The following is a 27,253-nucleotide window of genomic DNA, read 5'->3' as shown; positions in this document are numbered from 1 at the left end:
ATGAGCTGCACAGATAAGAAAAAGGAGGAAATGAGCAGCTTAGAAAGGAACTGACATTGAGCATGCTCCATAGAGGACACCAGCTGGTCTACAAAATCTCAACTTGCAGAGGGGACATAGAGAAAATGGAAGGGACAGCTGAAGGCAGGGTTAACTAGGTATATTTCACTCTACACAAACCAAATATTTTAGTGGCTTTGTGAGTATGACCACTTTATTATATAGCATGTAATGAGAGTTTTTCCTAGTCTGGGTTTAATTGCACTTTTAGGCCTCTTTCACACAAACTATCCGTTCAGGTCTGCCTGTCAGTTTTTTAGGTGGACCTGAACAGATGCTCCATAGACCTCTATGGAGTGTCGAATGTCGGTGGTGACACGTCCGCTGACATCCGACCCGCTCCAATCTGAAAAAGTGTGACGGAGGAAAAGCCTACTTTACCATCCGTCTGAGGATCGGATCGGGTGACGACGGACTCTGCGGTCCGTCCTCATCCGATCCCCCATAGGGGAGAGCAGCACTCTGACAGGTCTGTCCCTGCACAGTGTGCAGAGACGGACCTGTCATCTTCCTGCTCAGCAGGGATCGACAGAGCGATCCCTGCTGAGCAAGCGGATGTTCACTGGGCGGATCATCATGGATCCGTCCTGTGTGAAAGAACCTTAAGACATGTAACAGTTTCTGATAGGTGGTAAGATCTCTGTGATCAAGATCCTGGCCTGCACCCATTTTATGGGTCTACCATGCTTCCTGTATGATTGCAACAGAAAGATGGGAATACCCCAAGATGGGGGGAAGGGAACCCAGATGGGCATGGAACTTTCAATAGAGATCTAGCTGTTGGGTTCCTTAAGGAATATTATAAGAAGAGCATAACCTTTGGTAGGAGTGACCCTGTTAATGCATATTATTCCTGAGTAGATTTATTATTTCCATTGGGGTAGATGAGGATAACTGGAAACGTGGTTTATCTTACCGTATATATTTTAGTTGCACATAACTTTGGGGACCTGTAGGTGCAATATGACAATTGCCCAATCTGGATGTTCAATCATGTTGGCTGCCTCTTGGCCTGCTGGTCAGTAGGGATGAGCTCAGGCGTGTTCGCATGGTCCATGTGCAGAGCCCGCCAGGAAGTTGGCGCTGCGCTAATCACAGGCAGTGAGACATTGTCCGATCTCTGCAGCCGCGCATCGAGACAATGTCTCGCTGCCTGTGATTAGCGCAGCGCTGCGCCGACTTCCTGGCGGGCTCTGCACATGGACCATGCGAACACGCCTGAGCTCATCCTTACTGATCAGTCACTCCACTTCTCCCTGATTTTATCTCCATAAAAACTACTTGTAAGTACTGGAGATTAATTTACAAGGTACTAGAATGCACTAACGCGATCAGTTTGCCTTGAAGACGGAAACATATGCTTGTTTGACCTCCAAAGACCATTAGGCCTCATGTACACTGCTGCTGGTAAACGGATGTTTAGGAGCAGTTGGCTTTTTTTCAGCTGCTGCTGAACTCTCCTCTGTTATCTTATCAGTACATGTACACAGGGTCATTTATAGTTCTTTCTAGGCAGTTGAGTTTAGAAGCATTTTTTGGAAAGCAAAAAAATGCGTTCAGGACGGATGTTCAGAGGCATTTGAAACGCAAAAGTCTGTAACAGCTTGTAAACGAGTTAACTCGCATTTAGCCGCGTTTCGTTTACGGTGTTTTTATTTTGTGACTGAAAAAAAACACATCTAAATGCAAACGCGGCATGGAAAAACGAACATTACATTTAAAGAGGAAGTAAACCCTGATGAGTTTACTTCCTCTTTCATTCCCTGCAAAGGCAAAGCATAATGGACTACTATGCATTGCATAATAGTCCATTATATGTCACTTACCTGACACAGGAGCCAGCAAAGTCGCCGCTGTCCCCTGTAGTCCGGCGCATCCATGTTGTCGGTGGGGTCTCGCAGCTCCGCCGCTGTCATTCGGCGATGACGTCACTCCCGTGCATGCGCACGGGAGCCGACTCACGCGGCAGCTCCGCTCTTGGAAATGCCGCGCTCAGTGCGCCTGCGCGCCACTGTCTACGGCGCATGCACCGTAGACAGCGGTGCCTGTCTTCGGGCAAATATCTCCTAAACCGTATAGGTTTAGGAGATATTTCTTGGACCTACAGGTAAGCCTTAATCTAGGCTTGCCTGTAGGTCAAAGTGTTGTAAGGGTTTACAACCACTTTAAATGTTGGTTACCATCTATCTAACTCGTTCAGGAGAGGTTGTAAAACGTCCCGTGTATATTAAGCCTTAGAGGGTTTTCTAGATTATGCAAATTTGCAAAGTGTTCCTGTCCCATAAGGATGTACTTCGTTTGGTAAAGATTTCCCAACAGTGACGGAATAATTGTACATCGGGCCCTCTGCCAGTTTTTTAGGCTCTTACCAACAAGTCATTCAGCGTTTTGCATTTTTAGCAACATTTCTGAAGGATTTGGAAGTCTATATTTGAATTCTGAATTCTGCGATGGTATGTGATCTTGGCAAATTAGATTTGATTGCGGCCTGAAATTTAGAAACAACGCCCTTGCATAGAAGATACAAGGACTACCAATGCGAATCAATTTGTCAACAAAATCTAAGGACTATAAAAGCTGAAGTTGACTTGGTATAACAACAAGTTTTGAAGTGCAGATTTTTAGTTTTTTGTTTCCAATTTCCTTGGGCTCTTCCGGAGTCTGGGGCCCCAGGTAGCTGCCTGTTCTGCTCTTATAATCTGCAATTGTTTCCCAATGTTAGTTCCTACTGAACTGAAGGTATTACACTTCAAAGGGCTGCGTTCTCAAAGCTGTCGGGAATTACTTTAAGGCAAAGAAGGGATGGATTAAGTTCAGCTTAGTTTCAGGAAAAAATATCCAGAGAACTTGGCCCTGCACGGACCCCGTGTGGCTTCTGTCTGGGATTACTGCATTGTGCTGGGGGCTTCTTTCACGTGTTCGGATGCGACGAAGCTAAACAAGTAAGACAAAGAGATATCGTTGTGGGTTAGTTTTTAGTTCAAACATTTACTCCATACACTTTCGGAATTGTGAAAAAAAAATCTGATAGTTCTGTTGGTTTTACTGGAAGATGAACCTTGAAATAATCTCGAGGGGGTTTGTTTGTGGTTGGGGGTTGAAGTGTCTGTGCCTGTATTTGCACATTGTTATGATGGACATTGTGCCCTGGATATTTCTCTTGGCTCCGATATGGTGAAATGCTGAGTTTGATTTGGCTCCTGTCTCTGGCAGGTCCCTTGTTGTAGGCTTCTTTCCTTGTTTTACAGTGGCTGATGTGGCAGAGGTTGTAGGATTAGCATACGTGAACTTCGAAGCAAAAAAATATTTTCATGGGCTTCAACAGTAAAATGGCGTATGTTTTAGATGCTGCTGAGTTGCTTCTTCTGATATACCTTTTGAATTGCTTCTGTTTGCATTCACATTGGTGGCTAAACACAGCAGGCTGAATTTACTAGAGTGCATGCCCATGCAGGGCAGAGTACCAGGTACACGTTAATGCCCAACCAGTGGCATATACTCTTAGCCCACCTTTATGTAACATTAATGCGTGCCTGATCGATCAACAAGCATCATTGCTATCACATTTCTGGAAGGGGAGGTAGTCGCATGCCAAACAAAGAAAAAGAAAAACTCCCAGCTCTGCTTACCAGCCAGCCGGCAACAAACTAAATTGTCCAGTCTAACAATTCACGTTAAAAACCGGAGTTTCGTTTGCACACATTTGCAAATACATGCATAAGCTGCAGAGGCCACAGCAAGGCTCCCCAATATTATCTGCAGGGTGGGTATGCTTGGAGGAAGCCTACCCCTCCCTAAAGGTAGAGGGGTGCGCTGGACACCCATCAAATAGCACAATGGCCGTGAAGGTGTCCACTGTGCTCCCTCGCCAAATAACCAACGTTACCAACAAACTGAGTGGGCTCCCTCCAGGCATACCTGCCCTCAATCTATCCATTATTATATATGTGCTCCTACTATGAAGGCTTTCAAAATGTATAGAGTTAGGAATGTAGATCATAATGGGGTGCCTTGTCACTGGCCTCTGCTTTATGCATGTTTTTGAAAATGTGTGCAAACTAAACCCCTGTTTTTAACATGAACTCTTAGACAGGACAATTTATTTTGATGCTGGCTGGTAAGTTGAGCAGGGAATTTCTCTTTGTTTTAGTTTGACATGCATCACCCTTCCATGTGCTCCTTGCTGTTGGGGCAGTTGCCGTTTTTTTGTAGAGTAAGGCCGCGTACACACGGGCGGATTGTCTGCCCAACTAAGTTCGTCAGACAATCCGACAGACAGTCCGTTCAAAATTTGAATGAACGGACTTGACCACACACGATGAGCAGACAGTCCGCTGAAAGCGTGCGTGATGACGTGTACAGCACGTACGATGGGACTAGAAAAACGACGTCCTATACACTGCAATGCAACCTTCGGCCGTGTAAATCCTTTCTGAGCATGCGCCATACTTAGTCCGTCCAACTTGCCTACACACGAGCGGACTGTCCGCTGAAACCAAGTTTGAACGGACAAAATTACGGAAATTCCATAAGACTTTGTTCGTCAGACAGTCCGCTGAAAAAGTCAGCTGAAGCCCACACACGAGCGGATTGTCCGCTGAAACACGGTTCAGCGGACTAAGTTGGACAGACAATCCGCCCGTGTGTACGCGGCCTTAGTCACATGCTCCCTAAGCCCAGAAGCACCAGGTAGAAAGACAGTTGATGAAAGAAGGGTGAGTATAGGCTGCTAGTGGGACTGACATTAATTATGCATGGCAATACATAGGTTTGCTTAAAAGCAGGGCTTGACAAAAACCAGTCGTCGGATCACCATATTGACTGGAACTTGCACCTGGGCCACACTGCAGCAGCAGCATGGATTCCCCCCAACCCCCCCCCCCCCCCGTGGATGCACTGACTAAGGTCCGGCTGGCCAGTAATTGGGTTGAGGTCAGGACTCTGTGCAGGCCAGTCAAGTTTCTCCACCCCAAACTCACTCCTCCATGTCTTTATGGACCTTGCTTTGTGCACTGGTCCAAATCATTTGATGGAGTGGGGATTAAAATGTGCGGTTGTTTCTCGGGGGTTGGACTTGGCCCCTTAGTTCCATTGAAGGGAACTCTTAAGGCATACCAGGACAATTTCATGCTCCAAACATTGTGGGAACTATTTGAGAATGACTCCTTCCTGTTTCAACATGACTGCACATATGTGCACAAAGCAAGGTCCATAAAGACCTGGATGAGCGAGTTTGGGGTGGAGGAACTTGACTGGCCTGCACAGAGACCTCAACCCAATAAGCACACCTTAGAGCGTAGACTGGAAGCCAGGCCTTCTTGTCCACATCAGTACCTGACCTCACAAATGCACTTCTGGAAGAATGGTAAAACATTCCTATAGACACTCCTAAACCTTGTGGACAGCCTTCCCAGAAGAGTTGAAGCTGTTATAGTTATAGTTACAAAGGGTGGGCCCACTCAATATTGAACCCTATGGACTATGACTGGGATGCCATTAAAGTTCATGTGCATGTAAAGGCAGGTGTCCCAGTACTTTTGACATTATAGTGTATAAATACAAACTACATTAAAGTTTTTTTTTTTTTTTTTTTTTTTTTTTTTTTTTTTCCCAGATATTGATAGAATTTTTTCCATAAGGACATACATGACTACACTTTCTCCCTCAAAACACCCTTCAAAGCTCTGTTACATGAGCCAGCTTGTATTTCGGCTCTCCTAGCTCACGTGTGAATGCTGCGACTTTGAGTCTTTTTCTGAATTGGAACTGGGACAAAGTCCAGAGTGGAGGACAGACTCCCTGAATGGTGGCGTCTCTGTATGCATCTCTACAGTCCAATGTATCAGCTACAGCCGATCTGTACTCTAGAGCTGGGAGCCTCATAACCTAGATACACCGGCTGTGGCAAAGAATGAATAATTGCCATTATGTTTGGGCTCTGCTTTCATTTACATAACAATTGCGCTGCCTTGCGAGATGGCCTCGTGTCCCACATACGCTTCCCGCTAAAGATTAGCCGAGCATGCTGGGATTCCCAGTACTCCAGCAGCTCGAATGTAGTAATTCCAGGCAGTGGGTAAAATAGCTAAGGCTATCCAGTTTATACTTATGTCAGAAAGTCCACTCAAGTCGCAGAGTTGGTCCTCTTTGGAAGGGGACCTGCCTGCCAGCAGACCCTGCGCCAGGGAAAATGATTGGGCACGCTTTTCTAACCTGTCTTATAGTTTAGCTCCCTGAGATCATTCATGCACGTGTTGTGCTTTCCCATAGACTCATGCCCTGTACACACGGCCAAACTTGTCTAGCATACACACGGTCACACAAAGTTGTCGGAAAATCTGATCGTTCTGAACGCGGTGACGTAGAACACGTACGACAGGACTATAAACGGGCCAGTAGCCAATAGCTTTAGTCTCGTAATTTATTCTGAGCATGCGTGGCACTGTCCGTTTAAATTCCGACCGTGTAGACAATTCCAACGGACAGCACCACGCATGCTCAGAAAACATTACGAGACGAAAGCTATTGGCTACTGGCCCGTTTATAGTTCCGTCGTATGTGTTCTACATCACCGTGTTCAGAACGATCGGATCGGAACAAAATCTGATTGTTTAAATTCTGATCGTGTGTAGACAATTCCGACGATCGGATTTTGTTGTCGGGAAAATTTTAGATCCTGCTCTCAAACTTTGTGTCGGAAATTCAGACGGGAAAAGTCCAATGGAGCACACACACGTTCGGATTTTCCGACAACACGATCCAAACGCACATTTTCTATTGGAAAGTCTGACCGTGTGTACAGGGCAATAGAATCCACCGCCTGAAAAAATCTATAGTTTAGAGTGGCACTAAACCCACATCATAAAAAAACTATCAATAAATACTGTATTACATGCTGTCCATAGATGAGTTTTTTTGTATTATGAAAAAAACCTGGTTAATCCTGCTGCTCGCTATCTCCACCTTCTGTTCATGTCCCCAATTCAGCTAGGAATTTTGCAGTGCAGTGTTTACAGCTCTGCACATGCTCAGTTTTCAATGAGTTTCTATGCTGAGCATTTCCTCTATCACATCTGAGCAGCCCATGTGATTGTAGAGTCACACGTGTGGGCGTATACACAGCGGTAAATGACAGCCCACTCCTTCCCTCCTTCCTCCTCCTCAATGCCCACTAACCAGCTAAACGCAATGGGGGTAGGATATTACATGTAGATTAATGGAGGCTTCAGCTCCCTCTTGGTCTAAGACGCAGCCTGTGATTGGCAGAAATCCGCCCATACCATGTTATTGCCAAAAAATAAAGATTTGATTTAAAAAATCTATTTGTATCACAATTTAAAAAGTATTTTGATTATTTATTTTGACTCTGTATTCCACAGGCTGTTTTTTTTTCTTTTTCTTTTGAACATGTGACCAGCAGAGGAGGACAAGAAGCTCCTCCTGCTGAAGTTTCCCTGCAGACAGGCTGGGAAAGAGCTGGGTCATGTGACCGCTGTGTATCACATGGCAAAAATGTACTTAGATTTTTATTTTTAATTTAATTCTTTTATAGTTAGTGCCGTCATCCACATACAGAAATAGAAGGGACAACAGTGTGCATTTACTATCACTTTAAGAGCACCTTGATAGGATAACTAAAGGTTTGTGTTTAAAAAAATAAAAACAAAAAAAACAAAACATGTCATACCTCCTTTGTGCAGTCGGTTTTGCACAGAATGGCCCTGATCCTCCTCTTCTGGGGCCCCCCAGCAGCACTCCTGGCTCCTCCTCTTCTTGAGTGCCCCGTTGGAGAGCCGCTCTCCCTCGGGGCACTCATGCGGGCACACTCCCGTGTCCTGCTCCTGCTTCCATTTACACAGACAGCAGGACTCGGCCCTGGCCCCTGCCTCCCGCATCATTGGATTTGATAGACAGCAGTGGGAGCCAATGGCTGTGCTGCTATCAATCTATCCAATCAGGACCCAAGACACAGGCTGGAGCTTGTGTGCTTGTCCCCATCACTGGAAAGACCAGGTTCAGGTCAGTAAAAGGGGGACTGCTGCACTAGAGAAGATTTTTCACCTAAATGCATAGGATTTTCTTTCACATTCCTTTTGGTGATAAGACAAGAAGACAAATAGAGAGGGTGCATCACCCAAACCGATACATAGACAGAAATAAAAACCTGACAGGTGTTCTAATCCTTCTGCATTAACACCCCTTTCACACTGAGCCGTGGGCAGTGTTAACGGTAAAGCAGCGCTTTACCAACATTTTTAGCGGCACTATTTAACTCCCGCTAATGGCCGAAGAAAGGGTTAAATGGCAGGGAAGGCGTTTTACAGGTGTTATTTTTAGCCCTTTAGCTTCTAGAAAACCCCTCAATGTGAAAGGGGTCTTAAAGCGATTGTAAAGACTGTTCATTTTAGTTGTTTTTCTAAAATAATAAACATGTTACACTTACCTGCTCTGTGCGTCCTCAAACCTCCTCTTCTAGGGGGCCCTGCCGGTGATCTTGGCTCCTCCTCTTCTGTGTCTGCCCCTATAGCAAGCTGCTATGGGGGGCAGACATGTAGGTTCAATCCCAAGCCGTGCGGTGTGCATCCAAAGACACACATGTCCTGGACAATGGCTCCTGCTGCTCTCCGTGAACCTGAGATCGGGGAGAAAAGACCTGAAGCCAGGCACATTGCTGGATCAATTTAAACTCGGCTGGCCACCGCTATTGTGAGTTTTTTTTTTTTAAAGCGGAGCTCCACCCAAAAGCTACCTGGTTTTGACAAGTCCCCGCTCCCACATCTGTTTCAGTTCGCCGAGGCGAAACGAGACAGAAATGCAACCCCTCCTCCATCTTCCTAGTCTCAGGTTCATTGAGAGCAGCAGGAGCCATTGGCCGAGCCAGGTTTTTTACCTTTAAAGCGGAGCTCCACCCAAAAGCTACCTGGTTTTAACAGGTACCCACTCTCTCATCCAGCTCAGTTCACCGAGGCAAAGTGAGCCAGAAATGCAGCCCCTCCTCTGAGAAAGTGCAGCTCAATTTGCGCATGCGCAGTAGGAAACCGGCCATGAAGCCGCAAGGCTTTTCTGACGGTTTCCCCTAACCAAGATGGTGGCAGCACCCGAGAGCCAATTTAACAATCTGTTTAGGTGACGACACCACTGGATGCCTGAACAGATAAGTACCCTAAGGATACCGTAGCTGCTGACTTTTAATTTTATTTTTTTTGGGGGGGGGGCGGCGTAACTCCTCTTTTATGCACTGACTAATGTATTCTGAATGGGGGGCCCCCGCTGTCAGACTACAAGTCTGCGAAGCAAGGGAAATTGCCGCTTCCTCATTGCTTATGTGGATGTGGAAGTCTGTAAAAAAACTAAATTTCTCTTTAACCCACTCTGAACAAAAAAGAACTGTCTGTGTATATCCAGCTTTAGCTCTAACAAAGAACGAAGTGCCTCCCCCCTGCCTGTGGTGCCTAGAAGAGGTGTATGAATCACAGCATTGACTGTAAAGAATTGCAGATCTATTGGCAGAAGAAACTGTATGTGTATTTCACCTTCGTATTTACCTATGTTCACACCAACTACTGGAACTGCTGTTTGACTAGAACATATTGCAGCATTGTGTCAGGTTTATAAAAGAACAAAATACTGCTAATAGCATTATTTATAATCCACCCTGGGACGTCATTGTAAATGAATGATCAGTGATGTCAGGCTGTGTTGTACATTCATTCATAAATGGTGAAAGCTCTTACCGTATATACTCGAGTATAGGCCGACCCGAATATAAGCCGAGGCCCCCAATTTACCCCCAAAAAACTGGAAAACTTATTGACTCGTGTATAAGCCGAGGGTGAGACATGGCTGTCCATCCCTGTGTGTGTGTCCGTCCATCCATCCATCCCTGTGTGTGTGTCCATCCATCCATCCCTGTGTGTGTGTCCATCCATCCATCCATCCATCCATCCATCCATCCCTGTGTGTGTGTCCATCCATCCATCCATCCCTGTGTGTGTGTGTCCATCCATCCATCCCTGTGTGTGTGTGTCCGTGCAGCTTTGTGTGTGTGTCCAGCCTACCTGTGTCCCGAGCCGCCGTCCCGAGCCGCCGTCCCGAGCCGCCGTCCCGAGCCGCCGTCCCGAGCCGCCGTCCCGAGCCTCCTCCGTCCTTCCAGGATCGCCGCTCTTCTCGGCGGCCATTCTAAAATTCAAAAGCCGCGCCTCCGCCTTCGCCTGTGATAGGCGGAACACTGAATTTCCCAGCAGCCTGTGTTCCGCCTATCACGGACACCGTCTCATCCTCGTCCGTAGTACGAGGATGAGCGGATGTCCGTGATAGGCGGAACACTGACTGCTGGGAAATTCAGTGTTCCGCCTATCACAGGCGAAGGCGGAGGCGCGGCTTTTGAATTTTAGAATGTCCGCTGTCTGTCTGCTCGATACGCTGATCGAGCAGTCAGACAGCGGTGACTCGAGTATAAGCCGAGGGGGCACTTTCAGCCTCAAAAAAGAGGCTGAAAATCTCGGCTTATACTCGAGTATATACGGTACATACAGCTCTGTGATCCATCGTCCGGGCTGTCAGTGTGTTAAAAGCAGCACTGGTAGACGCACAGAGCTGCTCACTGTTATGAATGGAGGATCTGAGACGTTCAGTCAGTCCTAATGGTTAATGATCACTCAGAGTTGTGTCTGTGTAATGTATCTGCGGCTGCTTGTACCCACACACTGCATGGGGCAGATACTATACACGGTGTCAAAGCTCTGAATAACCTTTTTACTATTATGAATGAACAAGTGGCACTAATTGACAGATCAATCAGCTTAGGGGGTGGCAGACTTCTGTCCTCTAGGAACACCCATAATTTGGGCATCAAAAGGGGGTGGAACTACAGACATGCATAAAGAGGTGTTTTTAGGGGACAATAGGGGTCGCTGACCAGAATGGGACCAAGTCAGTCTGGGTAGCCTCTATTAGAGAGGGCCGGTTCTTATTCTTCCTTTGTAGCATTGTAACAAAAAGAAACAGACAGGAGGTCATAGTGTTTTGGATGGTCCTAACGTGTCAATCAGAACGGTGAATTATTTTAATGCCATTGATGTCCATGATCTTGTTTATGCCTGATCTGATTGTGACTGCTGCTTGATCTACTGTACTGACATCCTGGCTTCCCTGTCTAAACATCTTGAAAAATGAAAATAAAGATGCGGGCCAAGTGCTGTATTCCTTTGGCTTCCTGGGGAGTTCAATAAATGATAAAAAAATGATAGCTCTTAAAGGAGTTGTGAAGTCTTCCCTCCCCCCCAGATCCAGTCCAGCAGTCAGCACAAGCTCAGTAGCTTTGGCTGCTGTCTCTCTCATCATTGGACAGATAGATAGCAGCAGGAGCTATTGCGGGGGGACTGGGTGGCGTGGGAAGATGGAATATTTTTGTTTATTATGAATGTTTCATATACGCTTGTATATATTTATATGGGATTGAAATGGAATGTTTTTATATGTATAAAAATAATTGAAAAGATATCAGCACGAGCCATGCGTAAGAACGTTTTGTTGGGCAGGTTAAATTCCTGTTTTAACTGGTCAAAAGCCAATAAAGAACCATCCTTAAATATATGGTTAAGGGTAGTAATACCAAAGTTAGCCCAGATGAACAGGGTCCGGGACAGACTTCAATCCCCTTCTAACAGTCACTAGAACCTCCGTCCAGTAATAATAATTAAAGCTGGGGAGGGCTAATCCACCCTGGGACATAGGGAGCTGCAAGGTAGATCTCACCAACCGGGGGACCCTGCCCACCTATATAAACTGAGTAAGGAGTTGGTCTATTTTATCAAAATAAACCTTAGGAATCAAGACCGGGGTATTTCTAAACACATAAAGGAATTCTGGTAAAAAGGTCATCTTAATCAAGTTCACTCGACCAACCGGAGTCAGAGGAGGAGACCTCCATATTCCACATCTATGGGCAAGCTGGGTCACCATCAGTTGTAGATTAGTAGCGAGGTAAGATCATAAGAGACCTGAATCTTTCGATACTTGAACTGAGAGACTACGGATAGCGGTGAGACAATCAGCAGGTTCAAGGGCCCTTGTTTTAATCGAAACTGAACTGGTTTGTCCCAGTTGATGTGTATACCTGAAAAATCCCCAAATGTATCAATAAGAGCCAGGGCTGCACTCAAAGACTGGACAGTATCTTGTAAATACAACATAGCGTCATCTGCATACAGGGACATCTTTTCAATGATGGAGCCCACCACTATACCCAGGACCTCTTCCGCACCATGCAGATGGATTGCCATGAATTCAACTGCCAGTGCAAACAAGCCTGGTAAGGGCAACTCCCTCGTCCCTTTAAACGGTGGAAGGAAGGGGGAAAAGTAATCCATTGGTGCAGACTCTGGCTACTTGATGTGCATGTAGGCGCCTGATCCAATCTATAAACTTGGGCCCAAATTCAAATTTTTGCAGGATAAGCCAGAGATACTCCCACTCCACATTGTCAAAGGCCTTCTCCACATCTAGGGAGGCCACCACTCCCGCACCAGAGCCCGCACCAGAACCAGCAATAACTGTATAGAGTCATCAAAGGTTAATGTCTGTTCCTTTTCCTGACATAAATCCTGACTGGTCCCCATGGACTATAGTAGGAATGATCAAGTTTAGTCGATTAGCCAGGTTTTTAGTCAGAATTTTTGCATCAACATTTAATAACGAGATTGGGCAGGAAGAGCAGAGGGCTGGATCCTTTCCTGGTTTTCGGGGCCATGACTATAACTGCCTCTGGTATAGAGTGGGGGAGCTGGTTATCAGTGAGCGCTACCTTATGTGTCTTATACAAATGCAGGAATAGGAGATCTACATGAGTTGTGTAGAATTTGTCTGGGAGGCCATCTACCCCTGGGGTCTTACTCACTGGCATAGATTTAAGTGCTCATTTTATCTTGCCTGGTGATATAGGAGCATCTAACCGCTGACGGGCATTTTCACTAAGTACCAGGAATATTATCTCGTCCAAATATAAGGCCAACTGTGCCGTGGAGTATTGGGGTTTTGGAGGTGTACAGCTGCTGTTAGTACAGAGCAAACTTGGCATTGATTTCTTCAGATCTCTCGGTATTTGTCCACCCTCATCTCGTATACCCTCAATTTGAGCAGAGGGAGCTTGATCCCTCAAGAGCCAAGCCAACAGCTTATTTGTTTTGTCTCCTTGATGAAACACCCTTTGGGATTGGTGAAGAAAGATTTTACGGGAGGCCTCCACTCTAAGTAAAGAAACCTCTCTGTAGGCCAGAAACCTATCCTGGTAAACTGTCCTATCCGAAGAGTATTAATATTACATATAGTGCCAACAGGTTATGCAGTGATTTACAATATAAAAGGGAGACCGTATCCTTCAGCCAGCATTGCACTTTGAGGGACGCACATTCGCCTTTTTCCATTTTTAAGTACAAGTTCATTGTGTTCTAAAATTCTTTCTATACACCCAAGGATGGGTGTAAATGGTGACCTGATACATGCTCCAAGCTTTCATATGATGTAACCTCTATTTAAAGCTGAAACTTCTCCTGAATAATCCTCTTCCTTGGCATCAGGTGAGAAAAAGACTTAATATTTCGCTCTCAGTGCTCTTCCTACTTCCTTGTTCCTTGCGAAAGCTCAAATAGTCACGGCGTCCTGCCAGTATCTCTACATAAAGCTGTCAGATTCATGCTGGCCATACATACAATAAACAATAAGCAATTGTTTGAATAATCTTTTTTGCTTGAAAGATTTTTCAACGCAAGAAAAGATTAAATTTATATCAGTGTGGATAGATCTTTTCTTTTTGAATACAATCATTTTAGCGATCATTGTTTTAAACTCTCAATTTGTAAAACAACCCATTCGGTTTAAAATATAAATGAAAGGCAAAACCTTTTTGTGTAGATATAAAGAAACATTAACAGGTACTTCTTTTTTTTTCTTTCAAATCCCTCTGTTCTCAGCTGCATAAGAGCTAGGGGAGGAGAAACAGCAGAATATTGATTTTCCCAGTGATAGGCTGCGTGAGAAAGGAGGGGGGGAGGGTGTCCAGGACAAGTCTTATCATTGGAGGAAAGTTTACGTCATCCTTCAACCTCCAACCAGATATAGTGAATGCAGGGTCCTGGGTTTAGTAACACTTAAAGCCTTACCTACCTGGTAGATTTTGATACTCGCCCACTCAGCGGATCCAGCGCTGTCCAGCTGAGAGCTTTGTCTCTTCTGGCATCGATTGGTCCCCTGCTGCCATGTTTCTCTGTGACATCATCTCCAGGCTGCCAGCTGTTCCGGGTTCAGCCAACATGTCTTTTTGATGACGCACTGACAGGCCCGCCCTCTCCTCCTTTCCTCAATGAAATTATCTACATATTGCTGGAGGCACATCGGGCAGTGTACACGTCATTTATCTAAGGCGAATGATGTGCATGGGGAGGTGGGGCTGACATTCTATATAAAAGTAAGAAAGAAAAAAAATGGTGGGAGGCTGAAGGTCTCCTTTTTAAGGCCTCTTGTACACTGGATGTTCTATAAATGCCAGTAGCTTTAACTGTAAAATGTCGTGGGTTTTGCAGCCTTTATTAGCATTTGCAGTTTTTAGCGTTTGAGCCATAAGCTTTTGTGTGGGTGTAGTTTTGCTAATAAGTCCCAAATAGCCAGTGATTTTCAGTATTTCGTAGCATTTTTCAATTTCAGTGTTTTTACAGCTGAAAAACTACTCAAACTCACTAGTTCTGGGGGGTTTTCCAGTCAGAAAACGCCCCTGCCATGTACTTCATACAAGTACGTGGTACAGCAGGCGCATATCAGGACTATGAAATGTTGGGTTTACATATTCAAGTGCAGTTGGCTTCCGAAAAATGCAACGTAGTGTGGGTTTTTTTTTTTTTTTTTTTTTTTTTGAAGGATTGTATCTTTACATATGTGGATGACATTAGACATTTTTCTCAGAGGCTTTAAAAGGTCAGCCTCTCCAAAACCGAATCGGTGCTGCATGAATTTTGAGTCCTTCTGCAAAGATAATGAAAACCGTTGGGTGTCCACTGTCCATACATGGCTGGAAAGCATCAATGTCGTAATTTTGGACATGATGACTTGAAAGTTACTTGTCCGTATTGGGCTTAAGCTCTAAATTAGGCCACAAAGATTTTTCCCTCACTTTCTGTTCTTGTGACTTCTTTACCAGAAATAGGGAGTGCTGTCGTCATCAGGTCCAGAGGGGGCATGTAATAAACATTGGCAAATTTTTCAAAGCTTTCCTCATTTTCTCTTTCTGCTTCATATCTGTTTTTGTACTCGAGTTATCGCTTCACTCTTCCCTGTCCTGTTAATTATTAGTGAACGGATTGTAAGACAGTGAAGGGATATTGCTGATCCACATGTCCATATCACTTTTAAAGACTTTGAACTTCCATAAAACGTCTCTGATTTTTAGAGTGGGGCAATATACGGGAATTAGCACTGAAATTCCTGATTTAAACGTAACTCTGCTGACGTCCGTTAAAGCATATCTAAACCTAAAAAAGGCATATTGCAGGTTATCAGTTTTTGGCTGTGGTGGCTGCATTCATTTATTTTTTTATTTATTTTTTATTTATTTTAACCTGGCAATCATGCTAGTAAAATATTTCCAAACCCTTCCATCCAAACTCCCGGAAACAGATATTCCCTTCTTTAATTTTCTCCAGATCAACATTTCTTGTTCAATTCCATCCACCTTCCCCATTGGGATAGAGATCTAACGCCTTTCGAAGCTATATGCACCAGATCTGAACCCCAGACATGTCATATCACTTATGTATGCCTTACTATTTGCTAAAATCTCTACTAAAGATGACACTGCCAGCCAAAAATGGGAAAAGAACTAAATACTGACCTAATTCAAGAAGAATGGGACCACATCCTTATCCACATACCTAAAGGATCTCTGAACGTTTCCACACAGGAAAACGGGTACAAAATTTTCTCAAGGTGGTATAGAACTCCAGATAAAATCCAGATTCCACCCCAGCGTCCCACCACTATGCTGGCGATGCAACAGTGCCCACGGATCACTGATACACATATGGTGGGATTGCCCCATAATCCAACCCTACTGTAAAGAGATACACCGTCTCACAAATCACGACCTACACCCCGGACTTTACTCCAGCCGAATATTTACTCTACCACACATCCATTCCCCAAGGAGCGTACAAAAAGTCCCTCACCCTACACCTGATCAATGTGGCAAAACTTTGCATACCCACTCACTGGAGGACTACTTCTCCCCCCAGCATATCTGAATGGTTACGTAGAGTGGGTAAGATAGCTGAGATGGAGGATCTAATTCACCAGACGAGAGACACCTCCTCCAAGTGCAGGGGGTGGGGGAAGGTGGGGCTTATCGGCTGTTGTGCCCACTGCAAGGGTTGTTTTATTATTATTATATAGGACAGGGATATGCAATTAGCGGACCTCCAGCTGTTGCAAAACTCCCATCATGCCTCTGGGTGTCATGCTTGTGGATGCCAGTCTTGCTATGCCTCATGGGACTTCAACAGTAGTAGTTCTGCAACAGCTGGAGGTCCGCTAATTGCATATCCCTGATGTAGGATTTATAAAGCACCAACAGTTTGCACAGTGCTTTACAATTTAAAGGGGTACAGTACAATTAAAATGCATTGCAATACAAATGGAATAAGGAGGGCCCTGTTCACTGAGCTTACCATCTAAAGGGAGGGTGGTACAAAAGGTAATAGCTGCAGGGGATGATCTGTTGGAGGTGGCCCAAGTACAGTTTTTAGATGGCAGTGGGGTAGGCTTCCCTGAATAAATGAGTTTTCAAGGATCACTTAAAGGTGGACATGACATGCCTGCAGTTCAGATTTAAAAGGAAAAGGAATGCAGCTATCACTAAGAATTGGTAAACTGCAGTATATTACATTTTTGTTTTGGGGTGTAGATATACGGTACTTTAAGGATTATCCATGTATTTGTACCCAGTTGCCAAACACCATTTAACATGGGCCTATCATTAGAAATAACATTTTCTCATGAATCCGAAAAGCTTTTTTCTTAGCACAATAGGAAATTTACAAGTCGTAAAAGATGGCTTATCTCTGACCCTGGGTTCTTGCCATCATTAATGGAGTCTGTTGTTTTTTAACAGATGTTATCAGTAAGAGAAGTAAAAAACAACCAGAGTCAGCTGATATGAGTAGATGTGACTGCACCCATGTGCATATACTGAATACTAACAAACTAACCTAGAAATAGAGGTGCACCGAATGAAAATTGTGGTGCGGAAACCAAAAATTCAGGATGCACTTTATGTGTTTTTATGAGTGTATAATATTTGACTTTTTAATCAATATCATGAATTAATTGTCGGCCAGTATTGGCACCTTTAGCACAAGAAAAGCTCAAGAAATACACCCCTTTAAATTCTATCTATGTCTTCTCATTGGCCCGTTGCGTTTCCGTTGAGGTGTGAAAAACCCTGCATGCTGCATTTTTGGTCAGTTAAAAAAAAAAAAAACACACCTACCTGTTGAAATGCATTGAAAACACAGCAAGAATGCATCAATAACACACCAGTGTTATGTTTTTGATGCAGTGTTTGAGTCACACGACTTATGAAAAACACGCCATAAGCATAGTAAAATCGATGTAAAATTGTGGGCCTTTTCTGTGCCATTATCGGCACCTTTATTTTCATCTACCAAAATTTTGGGCATCTCTACCTAAAACAAGGTTTTTAAAGACGAATTCCAGGGGGAAAAAAAAAATTCACATGCAATGCCGGCACAGCTTCTTTTTATCTAGTGGCGAGGAAAGCGGAGATATACTCGCCTAATCCTCCAAGACCAGTCCCTGACGCTCCTGCCCCCCACATGCTAGCGTTCTTGTGAATGGACTGCTCCTGATGTCATAGATCGGCTATGGACATGAGGATGGCAGGAAGAATCCACCACTAGACATGGGGGGGGCGGCACTGTTTTCCGAAGGATCGGTTAAGTATTGCCTTTCGGGGGAAAACAAGCAGAGTTCTGCTTTAAATTGTTAAAAGAAAATTGTATAACGCAGTGAATGCCACTTTCACCAGACATTCACTTACAGTAAATTCATCACTGCCATTAAAAACACGTGGACCTGGAAGATTTGCTGTACATGCAGTGAATGCCAGATTTGATATTTAATAAATATGCCAGTAAGATAGTAATATGTACACTGGAATCTTTATATCAAATGTACACAAAAGAGTGCACACCGATCTAGTGCATTGTTGCGTAGAATTTTATTTCAATCGAATTGTTGAAAGGAAGTTTACTGTATATGCTTGCTTCATATATTAGGAGTGTATTTTATACTTTTTATTCAATTAAATTATGTGTATCGGGTTGCCTGTTCTATGTGATCTTTTGAGTGCAATTGGTTTTAAAGCTGAACTCCAGGTGTGATTTTTTTTTTTTTTTTTTTCTTTTTTTTTTATTACATAGTTGCATTGGTCCAACTTGGAGCTATTGAAGACCATACTTTTGGGACTGTGTGGAAGCCAAGAATCGCTGTAGTAGTTGTAGCTTCTACAGTGATCAAAGCAGTCTTCCGGGTCCTGTGTCCCTCTGTAAGGTTCACACCGGGGCTTGCTTGCTCGTCACAGCTGTCGTTTATAGAACAGCTTGCGTTTTTTCACTGAATACAAAGCCTTCACTGATTGGACGAGGTGGAGAGGCAGGCCTATGATGTCACAGTCTTTAACTCTTTCAATAAGAGAGAGTCTTGTAATCCTTGAAAAAATGCAAGCCGTTCTATGAATGGCAGCTGTGCCAATCAAGCGACACCCAGCATTCACTATGCAAAAGGGTGGCTGCTTAGCACAGGAAGCAGGCCACAGTGGCAATCACTGTAGTAGTGACAACTACTACAAGCTATTGATTGCTATGGGTGGGTGTGTGCAGCGCCTTTGGCTGTCAGGGCAGAGAATACTCCAAAATAAGGCTTACTTATAGCTACTGAAAAAAATCTCCTAAACTGTACATGCAGTCAGTGATGTCATGCACTATGTAGGAATGGCCACCCGGGCCGCTTCTTCACAGTCCTGTGTGCTGTAAGCAGCGGGTCCCACGTGCATGCGTGAGAGTGACGTTATTACTGCTCCAGCCACTTGCACATCCAGTGTCTGCAAACCCAGAAGGAAGACCGGATGAAGATGGAAGCGCCTTTAATAGTGACAGTGTCGCTGAAGGGGCTTCCTTCTAAGGTAAGTTTCACATGTGTTAGAATGCGATACATACTAGCACATTATGACCTTGCCTTGCAGGTTGCAAAAAAAACAAAACAGCGGTTTACTACCACTTTAAAGCTGAACTAAAAAAACAAAAACAAAATGCTCCTTTTTGCTTACTGTACCTGGAACCCCCACAACACAATGCTAGAGGCCCCTTCCCTTTCCTTCACTACCCCTTCTCTCATCATCTGTGCAGACCCCCTCCCTTCCCACCAGTACAGGGCTCTCCCCCTTCACCATTACAGATTTCTCCCTTCCCACTAGTAAAGACCTCCCCCTTTAGTACAGATCCCCTTCCTTCCCACCAATACAGACCCACCCCCTTTCACTAGTACAGACCCCCCCCCCCTTTCACTAGTACAGACCCCCCCCCTTTCACTAGTACAGACCCCCCCCTTTCACTAGTACAGACCCCCCCCCCTTTCACCAGTACAGACCCATTCCCCTCTTCACCAGTACAGACCCATTCCCCCTTAATGCAGAAGTCTGTCCACTGCTGTAAAAATGAAAAGCCAGCAGCTACACATACTGCAGCTGCTGACTTTTAATAATAGGACACTTACCTGTCCTGGAGTCCAGCGATTTCGGCACCACAGCTGATGTTTCCATCAGCTGTCGGATGCTGCTGCCGCCATAGCCAGTAAGGGAACCTGGTAGTGAAGCATTATGGGTCCCTACTGCACATGCGGGAGACACCTGCTGCACTCTCCTACCACCCCAGTGGGGGAAGGAAGAGGGAGCCGAGCAGTGATGTCAACTCCCTCCCCAATGAGATAAATGAGCTGAAGTTCCACTTTTGGGTGGAACTTCGCTTTAAGTTCACTAACCAGATGCAAGGAAATCTACCCATCAGCTCTGCAATCGGACAGCACGGCACCCCCCTCTCAGCCCATTTTCAGTCCAGACCACCCCCTTGGCACAGACCCCCCCCCCCCATTCCTCTCCACCAGTACGGACCCCTCCTTCCAGTACAAACCCACCATTCAGTAAAGCACAGAGTGTAGGAATCGCCAGTTATACAGAATTTGGAGGTTAGGTTATTGAAAAGTAAGGTGCCATGCTCTCGGTAGCTGTTCAGCATTTCTGAGCCTGGTCTGGATCCACAGCCTTCCATATGGTTATAATCATGTAGACCTGTTATTGCTAAAGAGGAAAGTTCAGGGAGGGAGGGAGGAGGGAAAAGCAGGACGAAAATGTCCCATGACTTTGAAAGTTCGTATAAAGGAGTTGTGTCATGATGATTAGCTCCCTGGGCTAACGTGAGTAAGTGTATTTAATGCACACGCTTTATCTGTGTGTTTTATGCTGTTCCTTCTATCTACACTGTAATATACCTTATGCCCTAGTTAAATAAGTACAGTATCTTATTTATAGTCGGGCTGTAAGATTCTATTGTAGCAAAGTACAGTGTGTGTAAAAGGTATAGTGCAGGGGTGTCCAAACTTTTTTCAAAGAGGGCCAGATTTGATGAAGTGAACATGCACGAGGGCCGACCTATTTGCCTGACATTCTTTGAACCATTAAAAATCGGTCTAAGTGTGTTCGTTCGAACACTAATACACGGCCCAACAAGAATTCTCTTGCCTTTGTGGCTGTGTGTGTTGAAGAGATGAGCTATGGCGTGTTATTTGGATATACCGTATTTATTGGCGAATAAGAGGGAAGTTTCAGGGAAAAAAAAAATTAAAATTTTAAATAAAAAACTCTGAAGCAAAATAAGAGTCAGTGCCCATCTGCGCTCCCACCATTAGCCAGGAATGCACCCACCATTAGCCAGGAATGCACCCACCATTAGCCAGGATTTCAGCCACCATTAGCCAGGATTTCAGCCACCATTAGCCAGGATTTCAGCCACCATTAGCCAGGATTTCAGCCACCATTAGCCAGGATTTCAGCCACCATTAGCCAGGATTTCACTCACTATTAGCCAGGAATGCAGCCACCATTAGCCAGGAATGCAGCCACCATTAGCCAGGATTTCACTCACTATTGCCAGGAATGCAGCCACCATTAGCCAGGATTTCACTCACTATTGCCAGGAATGCAGCCACCATTAGCCAGGATTTCACTCACTATTGCCAGGAATGCACCCACCATTGCCAGGATTTCACATACTATTGCCAGGAATGCAGCCACCATTGCCAGGATTTCACTCACTATTGCCAGGAATGCAGCCACCATTGCCAGGATTTCACATACTATTGCCAGGAATGCAGCCACCATTGCCAGGATTTCACATACTATTGCCAGGAATGCAGCCACCATTGCCAGGATTTCACATACTATTGCCAGAAATGCAGCCACCATTAGCCAGGATTTCACATACTATTGCCAGGAATGCAGCCACCATTGCCAGGATTTCACTCACTATTGCCAGGAATGCAGCCACCATTGCCAGGATTTCACTCACTATTGCCAGGAATGCAGCCACCATTGCCAGGATTTCACATACTATTGCCAGAAATGCACCCACCATTGCCAGGATTTCACTTACTATTGCCAGAAATGCAGCCACCATTGCCAGGATTTCACTCACTATTAGCCAGGAATGTACTTACCATTGCCATCAGTGCAGCCTTGGAGGGGACATGGAGGGGGCTGGATGAGCGCCAAAGAACAGGAGAATCTCCTGTTTTCACAGCGGCCTCTTTAAGAGAAAGTCCCGCCTCCTTTGATGGACAGAACAGTCGTCCAATGGCAGAGATGGGGCTTCCTATTACAGAGGCTGCAGTGTAAACAGGAAATACTCCTGTGTGCACAGCGCTCGTACAGCCTCCTATCTCCAATGCAGCCAGACTATATATCTTTTGTGGCCCCGGCGCTGGGAGATTGTCGGGGGCCACAAAAGATATATATGTTTAGATTACCAGGCGGGCCGTTCAAAACCGGACCGCAGGCCGCGATTGGCCCGCGGGCCGGACTTTGGACATGCCTGGTATAGTGTATATATAAGGCATGGTCACACCCGGCACTGGACTATTTTTGATAAGGAAAGAAGCGCATCCAAGAAGGTATTGTTCATTAGTAAAATGATTTATGTTGGCTAGCTAAAACTTTTAGTACAGTTTATGTGCAAGACCAGAAAGCAAAACTGGACATTGGCTCATTCATATGCAGATCCAGTGATTTTACATATGTGAGCTGTGGGCACAGTGTATGGGGCAGGACAGTGGGAGGAGGGGAACAATGCAGGACAGTCCTGCACAATCCGGGACTGTTGGGAGCTATGATTTTGCATACAGTTCTGACTTGCTAGAAATTGAGGATAAAAGCATTTTTAGAGACTTGTATGAATGAATCCACTTTTTTTTGTTGGAGAAATGTCTGTCTGATCCATGTGCTTGTTCCGGGTTAGTGACTTGGTAAACATTTGAAGTCAGGTACAGCTAGACAACCTCAAAAGGTCAGCAATGGCCACCTCACTTTTTATTTCAGTACAGATTTCTTTTAAAGGGCAACTCCGCTTTCATAGGAAAAAATATTGCATATACAATTGCTACCGGGGCCATATTATAATTTTAATGTTATTAAAAATGATATTTTCAAGTAGATATGCTTGTCGTGGAGAGGCTAGGCGGGAAGGGAGCTACCTCAGTCTTAAAGTTGAATAAAACCAATAAAGATGTCTTCCGCATTGCAAAAGCATCAGGATTTTGTGGCTGAGCCTATGGGAATGAAGTCTGTTCAGTGCGTTTCCGGTATTGGCAAAGTGCTAGGACAGAGGCTCGATAAAAAAGGCTTTGCTAAGGCTTATGTTCTCTTAGGTCAGTTACTTGAGCTGAAGAAGGATGAAGAATGTTTTAAGGATTGGCTAAAAGATACATGTGGAGCAAATGCAAAAAAAGGAAGAGAGTGCTTTGTCTGCCTTAAAGAATGGTGTGATGCCTTCTTGTAAACCTAGTTTGCCTCGGTGTCTTCTCCAACCCAGACAGCTACTGAAGTTCATCATTCATTTATATCAGTCTTTCTCAACTTTTTAAACACAGAGGAACCCTTGAAATAGTTCTCCGGTCTCGAGGAACCCTGCTAAAAATTAGAAATCTACAACTCGTGATACATTAGTGTGATGGTCAGTGGGAAGAATGGTCCTTACACTTGTGGTCATTGGGAAGAATGGTCCTTACACTTGTGGTCATAGGGAAGAAATTCCTCCTTACAGTTGGCTAAAAAGATCAATAGTGTCAGTGGGAGCTTATCTGAGAGGCCGAAATTGCCCAATACTGAAGGAACCTCTGGAGGAACCCTAGAGTTCCACGGAACCCTGGTTGAGAATCCATGCTTTATATCAGTGATATGCAATTAGCGGACCTCCAGCTGTTGCAGAACTACAACTCCTATCAGGCATAGTTAGACTCTGACAGCCACAAGCATGACTCCCAGAGGCAGAGGCATGATGGGACTTGTAGTTTTGCAACAGCTGGAGGTCCGCTAATTGCAGATCCCTGCTTTATATGTGTATAAAATTTAACTGACAATTTTTCTGTTTTTTTGGGGGTTTTTTTTTGTTTTTCTGTTGCCTTATGTTATGAATAGATTGTTCTGCTCTGGGATTATTTGTTCATTTTTAATCGCACCTGGGATTGAAAGGTGTCTGAAGAAAAGTTTTCTTTTCAATCTGGTTGTTATCAGTAGAAGGAGTTTTTCTCATAAATAAGGTGTATTGTTAATGTGAGCAGCGATTGTTGGACAGTGTAGCATGTCAATTAGTAGATAGGTGTCCTTGTTCTTGTGATTTACAACTTGAAAATCTTAGCTTTAATCGATTTCCCCCCCCCCATCATCCACCTGTCAGAAATTTCTCTAATAGTGTTTAGAACCTTAAAGAGGTGTAAACCTTTCACACTGACTGATGGAACTTCATAGACACACAGATCAGGACTTTACGTAATTAACGTACTATTTTCTACCTCTAGTCCAACCATTTCCACTTGCGGGATTTCTACTATTTGCCCTCAAGTACCCCTTTAGACCTTTTAATTCAATCTTATTTTATTCTATAGAGAATTCAAGAAAAACGGATATTATCTTAAACATTACAAACAGTGATAAAATACGCCAACAATAGACATAATGTGCGTCAGAACAAAAACATATCTAGGTTACAAATAAAAGCATTGTATAAAGCCCACCAGGAGACCTTTTGTGATAGCAATCCCTGTAACAAAAAACATAAGTTAAAGTAACCTTCATCCTCATTTCAGTAAAGGGGGTCGTAGATGCCTCATACGTAGTGCATCAGAAGAGATTATATAAAAATCTGTATGAAAAATATGACGTAGGGGTCGAATTAGTAACAATAGATAAGTCAAAGCCATGGTACGTTGGCTTGATGGATTCCTAAGGGTGTATTTAAATATAGATAGAAGAAAAGGGAGTGGGGCAGACAAGAGGGGGCAGAAAAATAGAGGGCAAGGATCACTCCATCATGGTCCCAGAGCGACGTCATCCAGGCCATGTTCAGCCCAGGAGATAAACTCAGAGGAGTATTGGAACACAGACCATGAATTCCAGGCCATTTAGACCTTTTGATGGCTGTTGTAGTGGGGTACTCCATGCTAATTATATGCATGGCATTACGACAGCCCATTTATTATAGATAGGCTGCCAACTCAGAGCAAAGAATCAAAATCTGGACCTGCACCATTTTACCACAATATAATGCAACCCATGGCATGTGTGTTAAGGTGCGCTACAATGCAAGTCCATTGGAGCCTTCTGTACTGTGTTGAGGTACCATTCAATGAATTTTGTGGTGTGGCTTGTGGTAAATGCATAGGTCTAAAGGGGCTCTTAAGCCTCATATACCGTGTTTCCCTGAAAATAAGCCCGGGTCTTATGTTAATTTTTTTTCAACAAAAGACCCAGTAGGGCTTATTTTCGGGGTAGGGCTTGTCATGTGCTGTCTTCTCTCCCCATCTCCTGGAAAGGAGTTAAAAGTGCCTGTAAAATCAAAAAATGTACGGTATTAAAGCCCCTATACAATATAAAGTGTACACTAGAGCTGTAACTAGCGATTAATTTGTCTGTCGACTAATCTATCGATTATTTTTTCGATTAGTCAACGACTATCCGTTTTTTTTTTTTTTTTTTTTTTTATGAATCTACTGTGTTCTTTTTGTGATTAGATAATAATCCTTTGGATAACTTTACAAAAACAATGATACGTACAACTTCTAATATAATATTTCAACTTTTATTACATTTTTTCCAAAAAGTACTTCAATGTGGTAAAGTTTTTACAGTATAAAAAAGTGCCAGAAGTAAAATGTAAACAACACTTTAGCATCAGGCACGAATAATGGCATTTCCATTAATTCAGAGCCAGAAGCATTAAAAAATGCCATATAAAAATGCTACAAAAGCACTGCTGCTCTGCACTGCTGCTCAACATTGTGTACAAAACACATGAAGACATAATATACAAAAATAAAGTGCCCAAAAATAAAAGGTAATGCTTTAGGGCATGAGGCATGAAAATGCAATATAAATTCTGCCTAACACTTTGCAAAAGATGCATTCAGAAGGCATTGTGTGTTGTTAACCTTACTACTCAACCACACATAATGCCTTCAGAATGCATCTTTTGCAAAGTGTTGGGCAAAATTTATATGGCATTATGCCTCTTGACCTAAAGTGTTGTTTAACACCACAAAAATGCTGGTCAGCATACAATAACACTATGTAATTGTAATCATTAGTGATTGAATACATAGTGATATTGTAGAGTGCTGATTGAGCAGTGTTTATGTGGTGTGTTACTTTTTTTTGTAATGTAAAACATACCTGAGGAGGTAACATCGTTTTCAAGAAGGAGGCGGAGCCATATCCACAAAAGCACTGCTGCTCAACACTGTGTGTGCAAAAACACAAGGGCCAAAAAATAAAACGTAACGCTTTAGGGCATGAGGCATGAAAATGCCATATAAATTCTGCCTAACACTTTCCAAATGATGAATTCAGAAGGCATTGTGTTGTGTGGTAACCTTACTACTCAACCACACATAATGCCTTCAGAATGCATCTTTTGCAAAGTGTTAGGCAGAATTTATATGGCATTATGCTTCCTGACCTAAAGTGTTGTTGTTTAACACCACAAAAATGCTGGTCAACATACAATAACACTATGTAATTGTAATCATTATTACTTACATAGTGTTATTGTAGAGTTGATTGAGCAGTATTTTTGTGGTGTGTAATTGTAATGTAAAACATACCTGAGGAGGTAACCGTTTTCAAGGAAGGAAGCAAGGAGGAACCAAGCCCACCAAAAGCACTGCTCAACACTGGGTGTGCAAAAATATGGGCAATACACTGAAGGCAGCCATGAGCCATCTCAACGTAAATACACTAATACAGCCCAACAAGAACACAGTCATGAGTGCAAAAGGTTGGGGGCCTGTGTTACTTCCTCCATTGCAATGCTATATGTTGCCAGCAACTGAGAAAAGCCTTTTAGATGGGGTTGATGTTGCAGGCACAGACAAGTAACTCTTTGCCAGCATGGCCAAGATGGGAAACCTCTTTTCATTTTCCTTCCACCATTTCAGCGGATTTTCTTCCTTTGGAATAGCCTGCTCACTGAAATACATGTATATCTCATTCCACACAACTTCACTGTGGGTTTCCTGATCTTGGATGTGACCAGTCATGTCATCCTCGCCATAACTGTGGTGGTCATCTGAATCTGAAGAACCGAGCAAAGTGTCTAAGGCCGCATACACACGGGCGGATTGTCTGCCCAACTAAGTTCGTCAGACAATCCGACAGACAGTCCGTCCAACATTTGAATGAACGGACTTGACCACACACGATGAACAGACAGTCCGCTGAAAGCTTGCGCGATGACGTGTACAGCACGTACGACGGGACTAGAAAAATGGCGTCCAATACACTGCAATGCAACCTTCGGCCGTGTAAATC

General features: G+C 44.0%; 1 protein-coding gene and 1 pseudogene across 1 annotated transcript in view; both read left to right on the top strand.

Moving 5' to 3' along the window:
- The window catches only part of SLC31A1 (solute carrier family 31 member 1), a 100,614-nt gene that overhangs the window by 19,819 nt on the left and 53,542 nt on the right, over window positions 1-27,253 (top strand). The window lies entirely within an intron of this gene.
- On the top strand, window positions 22,956-23,228 carry LOC143988321 (barrier-to-autointegration factor B pseudogene; annotated as a pseudogene).

Source organism: Lithobates pipiens, unplaced genomic scaffold, assembly GCF_037356315.1.
Source record: "Lithobates pipiens isolate NorthernLeopardFrog02 unplaced genomic scaffold, aLitPip1_a1.2 Scaffold_1, whole genome shotgun sequence".
NCBI classification, from domain to species: domain Eukaryota; kingdom Metazoa; phylum Chordata; class Amphibia; order Anura; family Ranidae; genus Lithobates; species Lithobates pipiens.
Note: the sequence above shows the minus strand (reverse complement) of the source record. Positions and strands in the feature narration are given on the sequence as shown.